Source organism: Panthera tigris, chromosome F3 (assembly GCF_018350195.1).
Source record: "Panthera tigris isolate Pti1 chromosome F3, P.tigris_Pti1_mat1.1, whole genome shotgun sequence".
NCBI lineage: Eukaryota > Metazoa > Chordata > Mammalia > Carnivora > Felidae > Panthera > Panthera tigris.
Genome location: NC_056678.1, coordinates 40582132 through 40599155, shown reverse-complemented (window position 1 = coordinate 40599155; position 17024 = coordinate 40582132). Strand labels below are relative to the sequence as shown.

Here is a 17024-nt window from a genome sequence, read left to right as displayed (position 1 = left end):
GCGCAAAGTGGACAGACACCACCCTGTTCTCAGGGGCTTCTAAACAAAACCCACACAGGAGAGACGCAAGCAGTCCTTCCACGGCTCTGGCCTAACAGGCCTTCCCTTCTGGGATGAATCCTACAAAGGCAAATCTGCTCCCCTCTGCCCACCGGCGAGGCCCCTCGGTCATCATCTAGGCCACAGCAGCCTTCTCACCTCCTTCAAAACTCTGCTCCCGTTCTTGTTCTTGTCAGAGAAGCCAACTCCGCCCAGAGGCCCTCAGCCTCCCCCATCCAAGGCAGCTGAGGCTCCAAGGCAGTGGCTCTTGGAAGAGCCACCGTTTGATGGTTTATGTCAGTGTCCAGTCTCCGGTGTGGTATCTCCGACTGCACTGGGAGCTTCCCAAGGGCAGGAGGCAATGGATAAAAGATGACGGTGACTGAGAACCTGGGTCATGCTGGCACTTTCTGATCGCCATCTCACTGAAGCCTCCCAGCTGACCTGAGCTGGCAGGACCAAAAATCACCCCCAATCACAGAGAGCAAACGCAGGCTCGGAAGGTCACAAGGCTTCACCAAGAGCTACCATGCATTTAACAACAACCACTTTGCACGCCTGGCACCACACTAGGTGTGTTCCGTGGGTTCTCTCGTTCAGTTCTCACACTGGCCCGGTGAGCTGCGTTGAAGTGATCCCCGGTTCACAGAGGAAGGCACTGAAGGAACACATAACTTACACAAAGTCCCGCAACTAAGACGTGGCAGGGGGACAAGAACCCTTCTTCTTATCCTTGATTTCTGGACACCCAGACCTCTTCCTTCCTGCCCCTCCGAGCCCCTCACACAGAGCTCCACACTCACCCCAGACACTGCCCAGGACACAGCTTCCTTTCCAAGGCCCCGAGGAGCCCTTTCATCCTTCTCCAGCAAACCCCAGACACTACATAGAGATGCATCCTCCCTGATTCTCCTCACTCCTTCCCCTTCTTTTGAAACAAAAATCCTATTTGACATTTCTCAGTATCATTACAGGGAAGGGACCGGATTCTGGCCAGCTTCTCCTGGGCTTTCATTACGTGTTCTTTCCAATCTAAGCGGCATGGGCAAGGTGGGCCTCAGTTTACCCACCTGAAAACTGGGAAGATCAAGAAATATCCCGTCATCTTGTTAACAGCAGAGAATGGTACCAATTTGAGGTTATAGTTGAGTGTGCTAGAGGTGGCTGGGTCATTCTGACCTCAGTTCTCCCTCGGGCTGACCCAGGGGACCTCTGGGACCACAGTCAGATTTGTAAGTAACCCCCACATGGAGAGTTAACATCCTGAAAGCATGGCCTAATGGGGGCCCCCGCGCATGGTTGGACACTCAGCATCCATACACGTCTGACTGCTGTGCCATGGGCTGGACCGCGAGGTGCTGCACAGGCACATACCCCAGCTTTTGTCTTTCTTCCAAAACTACTATGCACTGTTTCACAAAAAAGGGGAGCACACAAGCTGAAATTCGTCCAGATTCCTCAGAAGGCGCCGGAATCCTGTGTTGGGTACGAGTCACAACCCATCCTGGAAGAATGACTGGGGTTTAAGTGTAGCATTTCACCATCACTGTTGGTGGCATGGGAAGGCCAAGGAATCTCATCGTGACACCGAAGCAGAATTCTCTGGGGTTTTTAACAGAAAGGACAGCCTGTTTTTATCTCCGTCCCCTCCAGCCATTAAGGGGGGCCCTGTGGTCTGGCCGGATCATGGAGGGCTGGGGGACCAAGGGTCGGGGCTCCTGGGTTCCTAGGTGACTCACCATCGCCCCCTGTCCCAGGATGAGCCTGCTGGCCTGAGCTTTTGCCTGTGACATCTGCCACTGCAGAGGCCTCAGTAGAATCAAGCCTGTTTTTATAGGGGAAGATTAATGACTTTCTAGGGCTCTTCAAGGAGATGGCACTTGAGAATCGAACATGTTTTCTACACAGGGATGACGGTGTATCTCTGCTGGCCAGGAGAGGGGCAATTCTCCAGAGGCAGATCCCAGGGACTGGCCCAGAGTCTCCACGGAGGAGACAGGGCAGCTCCTCAGACCCCTCCTGGACACTGGCGTTGGACAAAGGATGGGCCCAGGAGAGCAGAGGTGAGGAGTGGCCCTGCCACCCCATTCCCTCCTCTTCACACTCATTCTTTGCACCCAGTGGCATTCACTCCTGGGAGGCCTTGCCTGCGCTCCAGCAGTTACCATCCCCTCTTCCCTCCTCCCACAGTCCAAGGCTGCCTCTGGCGCTGCCTCCGGTGCAATCCTTGGCTTGCATACCAGACCCATTTTTTTACAAATGAGCCTCACACTGCTTGTCTTAGCACCTAGCTCAGCCCCAAGCTGTGGAAAATGCTCAGCGAATGAACGAACAGATCGGTAAGTGAATGAATGTGACACCTGCAATCCTCTCTCTCAACCTGAAATCCTAAATCTCCCAGCCCAAATCCAACCTGGGCCCTTCTCACTGGCTGTTGTCATGGGGTTTGTGACTGGCAGACCCCAGGCAGGGCCATATGCCTGCCAGCCCCAGAAGCTGACACCAGCTGACACTGAGCCCCTATGAGCTGCCTCCATGGTACCTTTCTTCCAGCACCCGGGAAACCCATCTGGCTCCAGAACCCTCACTTATCCTCTCCCTTTCCTGGCCTCTCTTTCGGAAACACCTTTTTCCTGCCTCATCAGGCTGCTGTGTTTCCTGCAGGGGAAGACATGACTGGAAAATGCTATTTATAGCAGACCTCCCTCCTAGCCCTCACTGAGGTGAGGGCTATCCTAACCCAGGGGGTACAGAGAGAAGATACTCAGGACTTTCCAGGGTCCCAGCCACCGGGAGAAGGAAGCTGGGTACCCAAATGATGCACTGGACCTTCTGGTATTCAGGCAGTTCCCTCCCCCTCCTGACTTCCCCACGACTGTTAGTGAGCCCACAGCCCCCCAGATCCCAGACCTGAAATCTCCCAGCCTCAGAGGCAAAGAATTGCAGGATAGAGCTCTGGAGAAGAATGTAGAGACCAAATGTGATGAAGAAACCAAGACTCAGAAAGGGGAGGAGATTTGAACAAGGGCACACAAGAAGTCAAAAGCAGGTCCCATAGCTAAAACCACCCGATACTTGCCTAACTCATGAAGTTATAAAGGACTTCACATGCATTGCCTCATTCAATGTCATCAGGCAGGTTATGGATTGAACTGTGTCACCAAGAAAGATAGTACTAACTCTCAGTATCTCAGAATGTGACCTTATTTGGAGACAGGGTTGCTACAGATGTAATTAGCTACAATGAGGTCATATTGGAGTACGGTTGGCTTTATAAGTAGGGCGTCCTTATAAGAGGGGATTTGGACACAGACACACACAATGGGAAGAAGATGGGAAGACCCCCAGGGAGGAGACGGCCACGTAACAATGAAGGCAGAGACCGGAGGGAGGCATCTATCAGCCACGGAATGCCAAAGGATTGCCGGCAAGCACCGGAAGCTCGAGGAGGCGAGGAAGGATTCTCCAGAACAGGTTCCAGAGGGAGCACGGCCCTGCCGACACCTTGATTTTAGACTTCTGGCTCCCAGAACTAAGACGATAAATTTCCGTGGTCTAAAGCCACCCTGTTTGTGGTACTTTGTTACGACAATCCTAGCAAACTGACACACAACATTATACCTACTGGACAGATGAGCAAGAGGGATCCAAAGTCAGGCCCCGGCTCTCAGTGCAGTGCTCTTCCAAAAAAGACTGTATGCCTCTTTGATTCTCCTCTCTCTCGTGTCCTTTCCATGGCCAATTCTTGAAGTCCTGTTGAGTGTTCCTTTGTAAAAAAAAAAAAAATCTACCCACTCTTCCTTTCCTTTCCCAGCAGGGCTGCCCTCGTTGAGGCATTCCATGTCAGGAACGGGCAGTGGGTCTGCTGGCCCAACTCTCCACCTTGCAATCCACTAGTTCATTCCACACCTCTTTTTCGAAAGCCTGCTGTGTGCCAGGTTCTGTGCGAGGCGCTGAGATGCTCTCATTGACCAAGGCGGACGTGGACCACACTCCTGTGAAAGCACTGCTTCCTGGTCACTTCCCTGCTCTGGGCCTTGGCTGTCTTCCCTGCACCTTCAGGCTAACGTCCTCCGGTCCCCATATGCAGGGTCAGACCCTCCTACCTGTCAAGATGCGTCAGCTCAGTTCAGAGAGAACAACTTTCTGTCTTACGGAAAAACCTGTGGCTCTCCACCGGGGATCCGAACTTCTAGCTCTAGGAGGTAAGGGTGACTTTCTAGTCCACAAAGGAAAGAAAAGGTACTGTGGCCTTTTACAGGGGGCCACCAAAGCAGGAAGTGCTCTGGGAAAACAGGTGACACTGCAGATTTCAAAGACGTCCAGCTCATCTTAATTTTCAAAACTCTAGCAGATACCCGACTGCTGCTTAGTAGATGTGGACCCTAGAGCAAAGGAAGCAGCCCAAAGGCTCCCCCAAAGATAAACTTGGGGTACGTTCCTCCATCAGAAATTAAAAGGAAAGGACTACATCATTCAATACGACTGAATCTCAAAAATATTATGTTGAGCTTAAGATGTCCATACCCTATGATTCCATTTGCATGAAATTCAAGGACAGGCACAGTGGTAATAAAAATCAGCACAGTGACACTGTGGCTGGGGGGCGGGGGGGGGAGGGTAGGTGTCCTGATGGAACAGGAACAGACAGAAGAACAATGAGCTGATAAAAATGCTCTGTTTCTGGACTGGGACGTGGGTTATGAAGGTGTATTCATCCGTCAAAAAAGCATCAGGGGCACCCGGGTGGCTTAGTAGGTTAAGTGTCTGACTTGATTTTGGCTCAGGTCATGATCTCACAGTTCATGAGATCGAGCCCCGTGTCGGGCTCTGTGCTGACAGCATGGAGCCTGCTTGGGATCCTCTCTCTCTGCCCCTCCCCTGATTGCTTGCTCTCTCTCCCTCTCTCTCTCTCTTTCAAAATAAATAAACTTTAAAAAAAAAAAGAGCATCAAACTGGACACTTACGATTTGTGCACTTCACGGTTTGTGGAGTGCATCTCAATTTAGAATAGAATAGAACCCAACAGTAAGGAAGAGACAGGGGTTCCCTCTCTTACAACTGGAGGGAAAGGCAACCCCAGGGCACTCGCTGGGGAACAGGGGTGTTGCTGAAGGTGAGGAGGCATTTGCTTTTCCTCATCTCTCTAAGATCTGGAATCTTGTTCAGGCTCTTGCTTAGTCCCCTGCCCGGGTTCAGGCCGCAGCTCCGGTCTCTCTACAAAGAGGCAGATGAAGGCAAATAGAGTGGGCCCGCGGGCCACTGAGCACAGGCTTTTCTGGCTTCTAAGTCAGGCCTTCTGGCTTCTAAGTCAGGCCTTCTGCCTCAAAGGCACCCAGGCTGAGCCCTCCCTGGTGTCCTACTGCCATGGAGACGGCCCCCATCCTGTAGTCTGGCCCACAAAGGCTTGAGTTCATCATTTCCAATCTCCCCACCTTCCCATATACTTTGCCTCAGCCACATCTGCGACCTCTCCTTCCGAAGCCGGTGCTATTTATAATGCCCTGGAAACACAGCCTGGGCCAGATAATAGGCGGGCTTTGCCAAACAAAACCCCAGGCCGCTCCACTCCCCCACACCCCCCAGAGGCCTGCAGTCTGGAGCCCAGTGGGGCCCAGAGGGACCATACATCTTGGAGCCGGCACCGCTCCCACCCCGTCTGTCTGACCCTCAGACAGAGAACCATTCCCCCCTGTCCGGTATATAAACACCCCTTTGGGGATAAATCCGCCCAGAAGCGTGGTCTGCAGAGCTGGGGGTGCTGAATGTTTGCTGCATCCTTGGCTTTGCTCAGTCACGTTGTGTAGCCCGCATTTGCCCTCCCAGGCCCCAGTGCAAAGAGCCAAGGGGCCATCCAGGCCAAGGCCGATGGTAATGACTCCAATTAGCTTCATGCCAGATGGTTTGTGACACCCTCTCAGATGACCCTCACGACTCTGCGAGGTAGGTACGATTGTCCCCATTGAACAGATAAAGAAATTGAAGCTCAGGGAGGCTGCATGTCAGACTGACTCCAAAGTTTGCATTTTCTGCCACCCTGTTCACTCAGAGGCCCCATGTCAGGGAGCAGCCAAGGAAGCAAGGAGGTGGCCGCTAAGCAAGCCAGGGAAATTTAGGACTAAGGGCACTTATGTTCATTCCTGCCTGTCCCTCAGCTTAAGGGCAAACCTATCGCTTATCTGGAGTAAGCAAAGAGCAAATACTTCCTGTGCCTCTACCACATGCCAGGACCCAGCTAGGCGATTGCCAGCTCTCAGTCCAGAGCATGGTCTTACAGCCTTTTCTCTGCCCTGGGTAGCCTCTTCCAGACTGTATCTGCACAGCAACGCCCCACACCCCCAGCCCCGACATCTGCCCCAGCCCTGTCATCCCAAACACAGAGGTCTTTGTCCGGGACTGGATGTGGGTATTGGGTATGAGTGTCACAGTCTCTGCGGCCAGCTCACAATGGCCCTTCCCACCTACTTCCCACAGCCACCCCAACCCTGTGGTCACTTTCTGAACCTCCCTAGTGGCCTCTGATTTCTTTCTGGACATGGCCAGCAAAAGGAAGTGGGGAGATGACTCAGAGGTGTGATGTGGCCTTAACAGATGTGTCGTTGCGATGACATTCCCTAAGGAGGTGGGTAATGAGTAGCAGAGAGAGCTCTGGAGATCACAGGAGGTGTGTAAACAGGGAAAGACCAGTTTATAAGGTCCAGAACAGCTGAAGAGCAAAAGTCTTAATGGATTGTCAGCTTAACACAGCCCTCAATTCATGCACAACAGTCATTTTCAACGCTGAGGAGAAAATGAGAAACGGAACTCAAAATGTAACACTTTCACATTGTTCCTTTGCCTGGGTAAAATTAGCAGGAGTGATAAAATTGGTGATGTACTTTTAAATAGCTGTCACTGAAAAGACAAATCTCAAGGACTTGTCAAAATAAATGCAGTAGCAGAATTAAAAAAAAAAACCACCTCAATGTGATTTCCGCATTTGTGTAACAGATATGATGACCACGGGCTATTAAAGACGCTTGTCCACCTCTGCCGTATATGGGCCATGGGGTACTGGGAAGGATAAAGGTCAGAAGCCAGGGTTCTTCCACCTGATTCCCTAAACCTCTGGGCAAATTACCTAGCCTTTCTGAGTCCCGTTTTCACCCTGTATAGAAAGAGGAACGTTTGTCTTCCCACCTTATAGCACTGCCATGAGGAGGAAATGAGACGTTGGGGCTGTGAAATCGTTCAGCGAAGGTTGTACCCAAACTAGAGGAAGCTCCGTGGTAAAGGCCCGAGAAGGGGCTATGACAGGAGGATGGGATTTGGGTCTTGTGACTTCCTTAGAGCTCAGCTGCACTCTCGGTGTCAGGCCATGAATGTCCCCGAGTGATGTGGGTCTCAAACAGTCACCCACAGATCCCTCAGGGGCCACATCCGCGCTCACTGCCCACCCCACCTGTTCCTAGGACAGAAGGCCCGGGACCAAGTTGCTTTCCAGAGGCCCATGGAAGCAAATGTCATGGGTTCCAAAATATAAAAATGAAACTGCCAATTTGAAATTAATCATGGTTTAAACATCTGTAAAATGGAACATCATAACGGCACTGATATTTAAATATACTTTCCATAAAAATTCATTATATTTGAAAATAACTTACAGGTGACATTTTTCTCACTTCACAATAATTTCTGCATGTGTTCAGGGTTACCAAGAAACAGCCAATTTTAAATTACGAACAAATGAGCCGCCAATGTCTAAATACTTTGAAAGGCCAAATTATAAAAATCTTTAAGTTTTTTTTTTTTTTTTACAACAAAAGTATTAACACTTCCTGTGGGATGTGGGGTGCGGGTACATCCTCTTGGGGGTGCCATGTCCTGGGGCTCTCTCCAGGTAGGCATGTCCAGTGGGCACCAAGGTCTTAAGAAGGCCCTCTTGGCTTCAGCCTAACATTTCAGAAGCTTCTGAGGGGCCAGACGTTTTGCCCTGTCCCTTCTCTGTATTTGGAAGCCAGAAGTCTGAATTCAAAGCCTGCCTTTCTCGAGGCTATTACGGTGGTCACCGATCATCAAACTACACAAAAGACCTTATGATAACAAGCTAGTTTCCTGTTCCACCCCTTCCCAGCCCCACCCTATTGCCCAAATAGTTTTCTGTTATTAGTTCCTATGGCGGTTACCCTCTAGATAATATACTAATAACCTGATTTCCTGTTTTGCCACTGTCGGCCTGTATCGATCATTACCCCCCAAAATAGTTGAAAATGATGGGTAACTTGCACTAAACCCATTTCTCTTTCTTCTTTCCTTCCTTCTAATATTTGATTTTGGTTGCTTTTTTATTATTTGCACATTTAATCTCAAAATCTGGTTTCTTGGTTTATTTACTTATTTATTTTTTAACGTTTATTTTTGAGAGAGAGAGAGAACATGCACGCACAAGTGGGGGAGGGGCAGGGAGAGAGGGAGACAGCGGATCTGCAGCGGGCTCTGAAACTGAGAGCAGAGAGCCCCACGTGGGGATATGGGGCTTGAGATCATGAGCCAAGAGGTTGTGACCCGAGCCGAAGTTGGACGCTTAACTGACGGAGCCACCCAGGCGCCCTTCTTTTTTTTTTTTTTTAATAAATACATACATAATCTATTGTCAAGTTAGCTAACATACAGTATATACAGTGTACTCTTGCCTTTGGAGTAGATTCCCGTGATTCATCACTTACAAATAACACCCAGTGCTCATCCCAACAAGTTCCTTCCTCAATGCCCATCACCCATTTTCCCCGCCCCCCAACTTGCCCACCCCACCTCTTGGTTTTTTTTAATTACTTTTTTTGAAGTTTTATTTTATTTTATTTTTTAATGTTTTTATTTATCTTTGAGACAGAGACAGAGCATGAGCAGGGGAGGGGCAGAGAAAGAGGGAGACACAGAATCCAAAGCAGGTTCCAGGCTCTGAGCTGGCAGCACAAAGCCCGACGGGGCTCAAACTCACGGACCGTGAGATCATGACCTGAGCTGAAGTCGGACGATTAACCGACTGAGCCACGCAGGCGCCCCAGGAAGTTTTATTTTTTTGAGTAATCTCTGCACCCCACATGGGGCTTGAACTCACAACCCCGAGATCAAGAGTCGCATCGTCTTCCGACTGAGCCAGCCAGCCCCTGGTTTCTTGTTTTCTAACACTCTGACAGCCTCTCTCAAAGCCCCTTGCCATCAGATGAGAGTATTGGAGGACGCCCCCTCCGCCCCTCCGCCCCTCAGACAAGCTTTTATTCTGACTTGCTTTATAGTCTGCCCAGCAACTACAACTAACCATATCGAGCTTCCTTCAAGATTACCAATAAATGTCATTTACATTATCTTGATGATATAAATACTGTTTCCTACCAGCATCGGAAGGGCTCAATCTCACTTTGCTCAATGTAAAATGGGGGCAGCAGAGCATGTCCTAACACCACGTAACACAAGGTGAAGACGATAAGAAATGTGAATGACAGAAGACTTTTAGTAAATAAAAGGCCTTCTTTTTCTATCATTATTCCGTGACAAACAGCATGGAATGGTAATACGGGCTAATACCACTGGGGCTAAGAAAACTTTCTGAACCTCGATTTCTTCACCAGTAAAATGGGGAGGACATTACTACCACCTCACTCAGTGGCTATAAAGATTACTTGAAATCCAAGTGCTTTGTATTTAGTATGTCACTATCCCAAGTTTAAGAGATCATGACCTCATTTCCGTCTTTCAGGGAGAGAAAACTGCAGTTCCCGCCTCCACACAGCAGGCTGTGGTTGGGAAAAATGCACAGCGCTCTCTAAAGGGCATTTAGGGGACAATTGGAAAATATGAATAGCGCCCATAGATTAAATACTTCTGCTAAATCCAGTATCATTGGATATGATTATGGTACTGTGGTTATGTAGGAGAGTGCCCTTGTTCTTAGGAAATACATGCTGAAGTATTTAGGGGTTAAGTGTGACAATGTCAGCAAACCATTTTCAAATGGCTCAGGAAATTTTATTAGAGAGAGACAGAGACAGAGACAGAGATGGAGACAGCACAGTATAGCAAAATGTTGACAATCAGTGAATCCAGACATTAATTGTACTGATCTTTCACTTTCTCTACTGATTTGACATCTTTCAGAATAAAACCTTGTGAGGTGGGGAGAAGCCCTTTCAGTGTTGGAAAGCACCCTAAAGGTCTTTTGCCTATTCTGGGAATTAGGTGTAGGCCCTGACACTGTGGCTCCCACAGCCCCTCCCAGTGAGGTGGGGGCAGCTTTCCTGACATCTCAAAGCCCTCGTAAAGCTGACCAAGCCCGGGAGGTGATGGAGAGCTCCCAGGTTGGGGGGACCAACGGACAGCATTTCCGTGGTGCAGAGGGTGGCCCGTGTAATCCAGCCCTCCTTCTGAAGCTTTGGGGAGGGAGAGCCAAGGGGCTGTCCAGAATTGCCCCAGAGGAGAGGCCAAGCAGACAGCTGCCCGCTTTGGGTCCTGGCCGAGGCTCCTTCACCGGGTGTCTCATCAGCTGTCTCTCTTTTGTTCAAAGGAAAGCAGGAGAGAACAGTTGGTATCTTTGCACTACCCAGAACCCAGACGCTCCTTCCAGTCAACTCAATTATCTGCACCAATGAACTGGGAAAAGAGGCACTGGTAATCGACTTTAAATTCTATGTTATACTTGCCATCTACAAAAAAAAAAAAAAAATTAGGTAACACCAAAAGAAAACCAATCAGTTCAGCAACAAACAATATAAAGCGAAAGATGGGGTCAGACTCTCTCATTCCTTTATGCTATCGGGTTCCCACCTCTTCCTTGATGGCCCAGCTCTCAAGGTTTTAGGAGTAATCTACAAATTGGAAGGAAAAAAAAAAAGCTGCTTTGCCTAACTGATAATAGGTGATCTGCCTATGGATGATCTGTACCAGTAAACTCCTAACTGCAGTGCTACATTTCATTCTGGACATAATACATTCAAATGGAGATAAACTGTAGCTTGTTCTAAGGGTGATTAGTATAACGAGGAGGCGGGGGGGGGGAATCTGGCATTAAGGGAGCTCACACACTGAAAGCCCCAGGGACTGGGTCAGGTCTTGCGTGGTCTCACTTGATCCACGCAATCACTCCCTGCCTGTATTTCCCAAACTTGCCAGATCATAGGCGTCACTGAAGGAGAGGAAGGAGGTTGAGATCGGGCAAGTTGGGGAACACTGTCTGACGAGTGAGGTACTTTCATTCAACTTTTCCTGGGGAGGAAACTGAGTCTCTAAGAGGTTCCCTGGCCAGCCTAAGGTCACACAGATAGAGATAATGATGTCACTGTGGATAACATGATTTCAACTGCTAACATCTGCTGCGTACTCATCATGTGCTAAGGACTTTACATGCAGAGTCAAGATTTGAACCCTGACTGGAAGTCTGGCTCATTTCATGATCTCCATTCTTACCTCGTACATCTTCCCAGAACACGTCCAACGAAGAAGATCTGAAAAAACAGGGCAGCTGAGAGCAGAGAAGAAAAGATGGGGCAGACACGTGGTAGCCGTTTCCAAATATTGAAAGGCTGTCACTGTACTTCTTTCACACGCTGTATTTTGCACATCCCCTACTTTATTTGGGGATGCATTTTGGTGAGACCCATTCACCTTTGATATCTTTCCCCAGTGGATGGAAGTCATAGCCATGACAGATTAATATAAGAAGAAATTCTGAAAGACCAAGCTGACCAAATACAGAATAAGATGACTGCAATACACCCACTGTTGTTGGGAGTCGCCCACCAAAGAGGTGTCCAAGCTGGATGACCCCTGGTGGGGATGTTTTAGGGGGGCCTGAGATATCTGAAAAAGAAAAGAATAGGGCTACATGACAGTTTAAGGTTCTTTCAAAGTTTGCAAGTTTAACTCTACAGAAGTTGACATTTATTCTATTTACAAATGGATTTTAAAATCAGGGGAGGGATGCAAAGTGGGTCAGTATTATTGTCCAGATGGGGAGGGAATTGCGTCACTGAAAGCTGTGACCAGTCAAGGGTTCCGGGAGTAAATCAGCTCAACCGCTGCGTAGTTATAACCCTCACTGTGCATCAGAATCGCTGAGGGCGCTTTACAAAATGACAGATACCAGAGCTACGATCCAAACCAAATGAAGCTGAATCTCTTGGGGTGGGCCCAGGAATCAGTGATTTTTAAAAGCTCCCTGGGTAAGGGGTGCCTGGATGGCTCAGTCAGTTCAGTGTCTGACTCCTGATTTCGTCTCAGGTCATGATCTCATGGTTTGTGAGTTCGAGCCCCACATCAGGCTCTGTGTTGACAGTGCTGCTTGGGACTCTCTCTCTCTCTCTCTCTCAAAATAAAGAAATAAACTTAAATAAAAATAAATAAAAGCTCCCCAGGTGATTCTAACGTGCAGCCAAGATGGAGAACCACTGAACTGGAAGAAATGAAGCTCACACAGAGGATGATGCTGCTGTCCTCTGAGCCTCGTGATGACCAGGAATCAGTTCATCTCTACACTTGACACAAATGTCTCTGACACGGGGGCAGTTGTTGAGGGCCTGTTTGTAAGTCTAGAAGATCCGAATCAAAGTCCCCCAGGATGTTCTCATTGGAAGTCAGGGGAGGCCCTTTAACACTTCATTTAAAGTCTTGAAGTCCTGACTTTTCCAGTGATCACAAAGTCTTCACAAATTCATAGAGATAAAAGGTAGAATGGTAGTTGCCAGGAGCTGGGAGGAGTAGAGAATAGGGAGTTACTATTTACCAGGGTAGGTGTTTTTAGCTTGGGGGATAAGAAACTTCTGGAAATGGATGGTGGTAGTGGTTACACAACAGTGTAACTTTGTACACTTCGAAGTATTGTGAACTGTACACTGAAAAGTAGTTAAAATGGTCAATTTTATGTTACATATATTTACCACAATAAAAAAACTGTTTAATGTTTCAAGTAGAGCGACTGTAAGAAAAATATACTGAACATGCATTGACCCACCCAACTGCAAACTGTTAGCACTTTGTCAAGTTTTCTTCAGTTTTTTTTTTTTTTTTTAAATAAAAGAAGTAAAACTTTGCAAATTAAAACACAAAAAAAGCTTTCAGAGGGATTTATCCCAGGAATGTAAGGGTAATTCAACATAAGAAAAACAATCACTGTAATGTACCAGAACACATGATTATCTCAATTGGTGCAGGAAAAAGAATCTGACAAAACCCAACACCCTTTCATGATGAAAACACTTAGAAAACTGGGAATAGAAGGGAATTGCCTCAACACGATAAAGGGCATTTGTGAAAAAATCCCCAGCAAACATCACGCTCAATGGTGAAACACTGAGAGCTTTTTCTCTAAGATTAGCAACAAGACAAGGATGTCTGCTTTTACCATTGCTACTCAACATTGTATTCGAAGTTCTGGCCAGAGCAATTAGGGAAGAAAAAAAAAAAAAGGCATCCAAATTGGAAATGGAGAAGAACTATATTTATAGGTGATGTGATCCTACATATAGAAAATCCCAAAGAATCCACACCCACAAAAAGCTACCGGAGCTAATAAATAAATCCAGTAAAATTTCAAGAGTACAAGATCAACACACAAAAATCAGCTGTGGTTCAATACACCACCAGTGAACAATCTGAAGAGGAAATTAAGAAAACAATTCCATTCAGGAAAGCTTTCGGAGCATCTAAGGACTGGACATTAAAAGAGTCTCCCAGTCCTTTGAAGTGGAAACATTTTGTTATTAATGGTCAGGGTGGAGGCACATGCATCAGCACCTTTAATTTTTCATGCATATTAGTGCATCTCATATTAAAATTAAGTAGAGCACAAAGGTTGACGGGGACGGTCGCATGGACTGCACAGGACGACGTGTGGAAGAAGCGGAACTACACGCACAGGCGCTTCAGAAAGGCCCGAGTCTTGGCCATCCTGCCTCCCTCCACGTCTCAAGAGTCACAGGAAGTAAGGAAGTAAAATCCCAGGCTCCTCAGAGGAAATCAGGCCTGAGTCAGCCTTCCTGGGAGGTTGAGGGAACAGATTAGGCCCAGCAAACTGTTTACTGAGGAGGGTGTTTTTCACTTGAAAAGTTGGTGGGTTTGGGTTTTTTGGGGTTTTTTTTTTAAGTGGAAGAAGGAACTAGAAAGTGTTTTTAATTATTGTTTTGTGACTAGGGGCCAGAAAGATGAAGGGTTTGCCAAGTATTGCCACATTCTTAGTTCTCCATGTTCCAGAGACTCTAAGAGCTGGTGGTTGGTTTCCATCACTGAGATGGGTCTCCTAACCTCTTGTTTCTGTTCCTCCCTCATGGACAGCTAACTAACATGTGCTGGGATCTGTGGATGGACATACTAGGCAGAGAAAAATCTTGAGTGCAAGAAGGTGATTTGCTGAAAGGTAACGAGCCCTAGACTGGTGGCCAGAAGACCTGCCTGCTGTCTAGGCTGGCCTCTAAAGCACGCTGGCTGTGTGGCTTTGAGTCCATTGCCTTCTGGATCTTGTCCATAAAAGGGGAGGAGGGCAGGGCAGGGGTTGGGAGGGGAAAAGATCCTTTTGACTTTGACATTCTAGTTTTTCTAAAGGCCAAACCCATTAAGAATTCAAAAGAACTGTAAAAGAAAAGGGAAGTGACATTGATAGAAAATAAAGATGGGAAGAGAGACAAATTGTAAAGAATGGACAAAAGATTTTTCTACTCCAGGCCGCTCTTTTCTACTTGACCAAAGCTGAGCGAAGCCAGAGGTTCACGTGGACTCAGGAGGGGAGCAGATTTGGCAAGGAAGGAAAAACAGCACTCCTGTTTTCAGTTTCCCAGGGCCAGGGCTCCCCAAGTAGATCTCACAAAAGGCCCAAATGCTTAAAGCTTGACCACCTGTGGGCAAATCGACCTTATTATGGACTGTGTTTTGAGAGGGAAAAAGTGGAGTGGAGGCAAATCAAACAACTCTCAAAAAATGAATAAAAGGGCATTGGATTTGGATGGGAGGCCCCTGGGTGTTCGTTAGATTTTTTTCCAAACGTATTATCTGGCAAACGTTTATAAAGTGCCTACTATGTGCTGGGTGCTCAGACAGGATATCTGGGTAGATAGCATTCATCGGGAGATAAGAAATGTGCACAAATCCCAAATGTCTAAAACTCAAATGGAGGGGCACCTGGGTGGCTCAGTTGGTTGCACGTCAGACTTGGGCTCAGGTCATGATCTCGCAGTTTGCGAGTTCGAGCCCCGAATCCGGCTCTGTGCTGACAGCTCAGAGCCTGAAACCTGCTTCAGATTCTGTACTTCCCTCTCTCTGCCCCTCCCTTGTTCACTCTCTGTCTCTCTCAGTCTCTCAAAAATGAATAAATGTTAAGAAAAACATTTAAAAAAAAAAAAAGTAAAACACAAAGTGAAACCTGCCACAACGGAGTTCAGATAAATTTCTGGAGTTCAGAGTAGGCGCTGCTCCCCCTTAACCTAGGAAGTTTAGGAAATATACCCTAGAGGCTGAAGCACAGACCCAAAAATCCTTGTTTATTTTTCCAGGAGTAGCAATTATCCCCAGTTCCATTTTAAAGAAGTGAAAACCAAAACAGAAAGGCAAATTATTTGCTCTCTGACCATCCAGCTTGTTAGCAACACAGGATGATCTAGAACTACAAACTGATAACTTCCCCCAGAAATTAACGGTGAAAGCATGCACCACTAAGATGACATAAAGTTCTTTTTAGGGGAGGCAACCCATAGCCATAGTCTCCTTTCCCAGCTTAATTCCAAAGAAACACCAACCAAAATTCAAAGCAGGATAAAAAAATTCATAAGCTGGCTGGAGTCACATGTATTTTGGGTCTGAAGGGAGCCAAGGTCTCTGAAGTGGCAGCTCCGCCTACTTGGGGAGGGGTTCTTTGTGTGAAGTCCAGCTGCCCCATTATAAGTGAGTTGTAGGGGACACCATGCATCCGGAACAAGGCAGATGAAAGATGAAAACCTAGGCAAGCCCTCTGCTTTTGCAGAAGGAACGTGGCCGCAGGCTTTTCAGCATTGAATTTGAACAAGCCAATGGTATCCCAATCATCGAAACAGGAAGCCAGATAAACAGCATGTTATCAAGGGGGGATCCGGGCGCTTCCCTTAAGCCGGCGCCAGCTGCGCCCTCTGGCTGTCCTAACAAAGTCCCATTGACTCACCAGCTGATTTTCCCGTGTTGGGCTCCGGGGGACAAGAAACCCTCTCTGCTGAGTGGACTTCACCCCTGCACACCGCCCCCACCACTCACCACTCACGCCCTCCCCTGATCCTGTCTCCCCTCTCTGCCCTCTGCAGACTTGGCTGATGCTTTATCCTAGGACCAGGTTATATTGGGTGAGGATAGAGGGACCACAAGAGCCCAAGCGCCCGAGAGCCCTCAGGTGAGCTCCTGGTGTTCACTGAATCTTCCTTTCTCCTCCCTCCCGTCTCCCCCAGGGAACACTTCCACTGGGCGGGCGCCAAAGAGGACAGCCTCCGGGAGTGTGGCCGGCCGACGCTTCGCAGCACAACCTGGGCACCCAGTGAACATTTTCTGGAACAGCCCGGCAAGGTCACCTGCTCCAGCTGCTCTGCTCGCTCCGCTGGGATGGGAGAAAACACGGGGACGGGTGTGTGTGTGTGTGTGTGTGTGTGTGTGTGTGTGTGTAATAACGTAGCACTTGGTGTCTTTGGTTATAGGATCTCAACACACTTTACCCTGCAGGTATTTCACAGAAAGGGAAACTGAGGCTCCGAAAGGCTGACGCTGGTAGCCCCTAGTGAGTCAAGTCCTGGAGCAGACGCGCGGTCCCCCAGGGACGCCTCGGCACACACCCTCCCGGGAAGCCGCCAGCGCCTCCGTTGTTATTCCAGCGCCTCTCTCGAGCCCAGCCCGCAGCCTCCCCGGGGCACCAGGCTCACCTCCCCCCGGGGATCTGTCCCGGCCCGGCAAAGTGGGAAGCGGCGGCCGCCGCGCGCAGCCCGGTCCCCGCCCCCGCGACGACCCCGCG

At 48.4% G+C, this 17024-nt stretch overlaps 1 protein-coding gene and 1 long non-coding RNA gene across 5 annotated transcripts in view; one reads left to right on the top strand and one right to left on the bottom strand.

The window, feature by feature from the left end:
- NAV1 (neuron navigator 1) overlaps positions 1-17024 on the bottom strand; it is a 243928-nt gene that overhangs the window by 226598 nt on the left and 306 nt on the right. The window lies entirely within an intron of this gene.
- On the top strand, positions 6059-17012 carry LOC122235926. Its single transcript, XR_006214065.1, has 5 exons — positions 6059-6662; positions 10581-10684; positions 14342-14423; positions 16471-16643; positions 16739-17012. It is a non-coding gene; the product is annotated as an uncharacterized LOC122235926 (long non-coding RNA).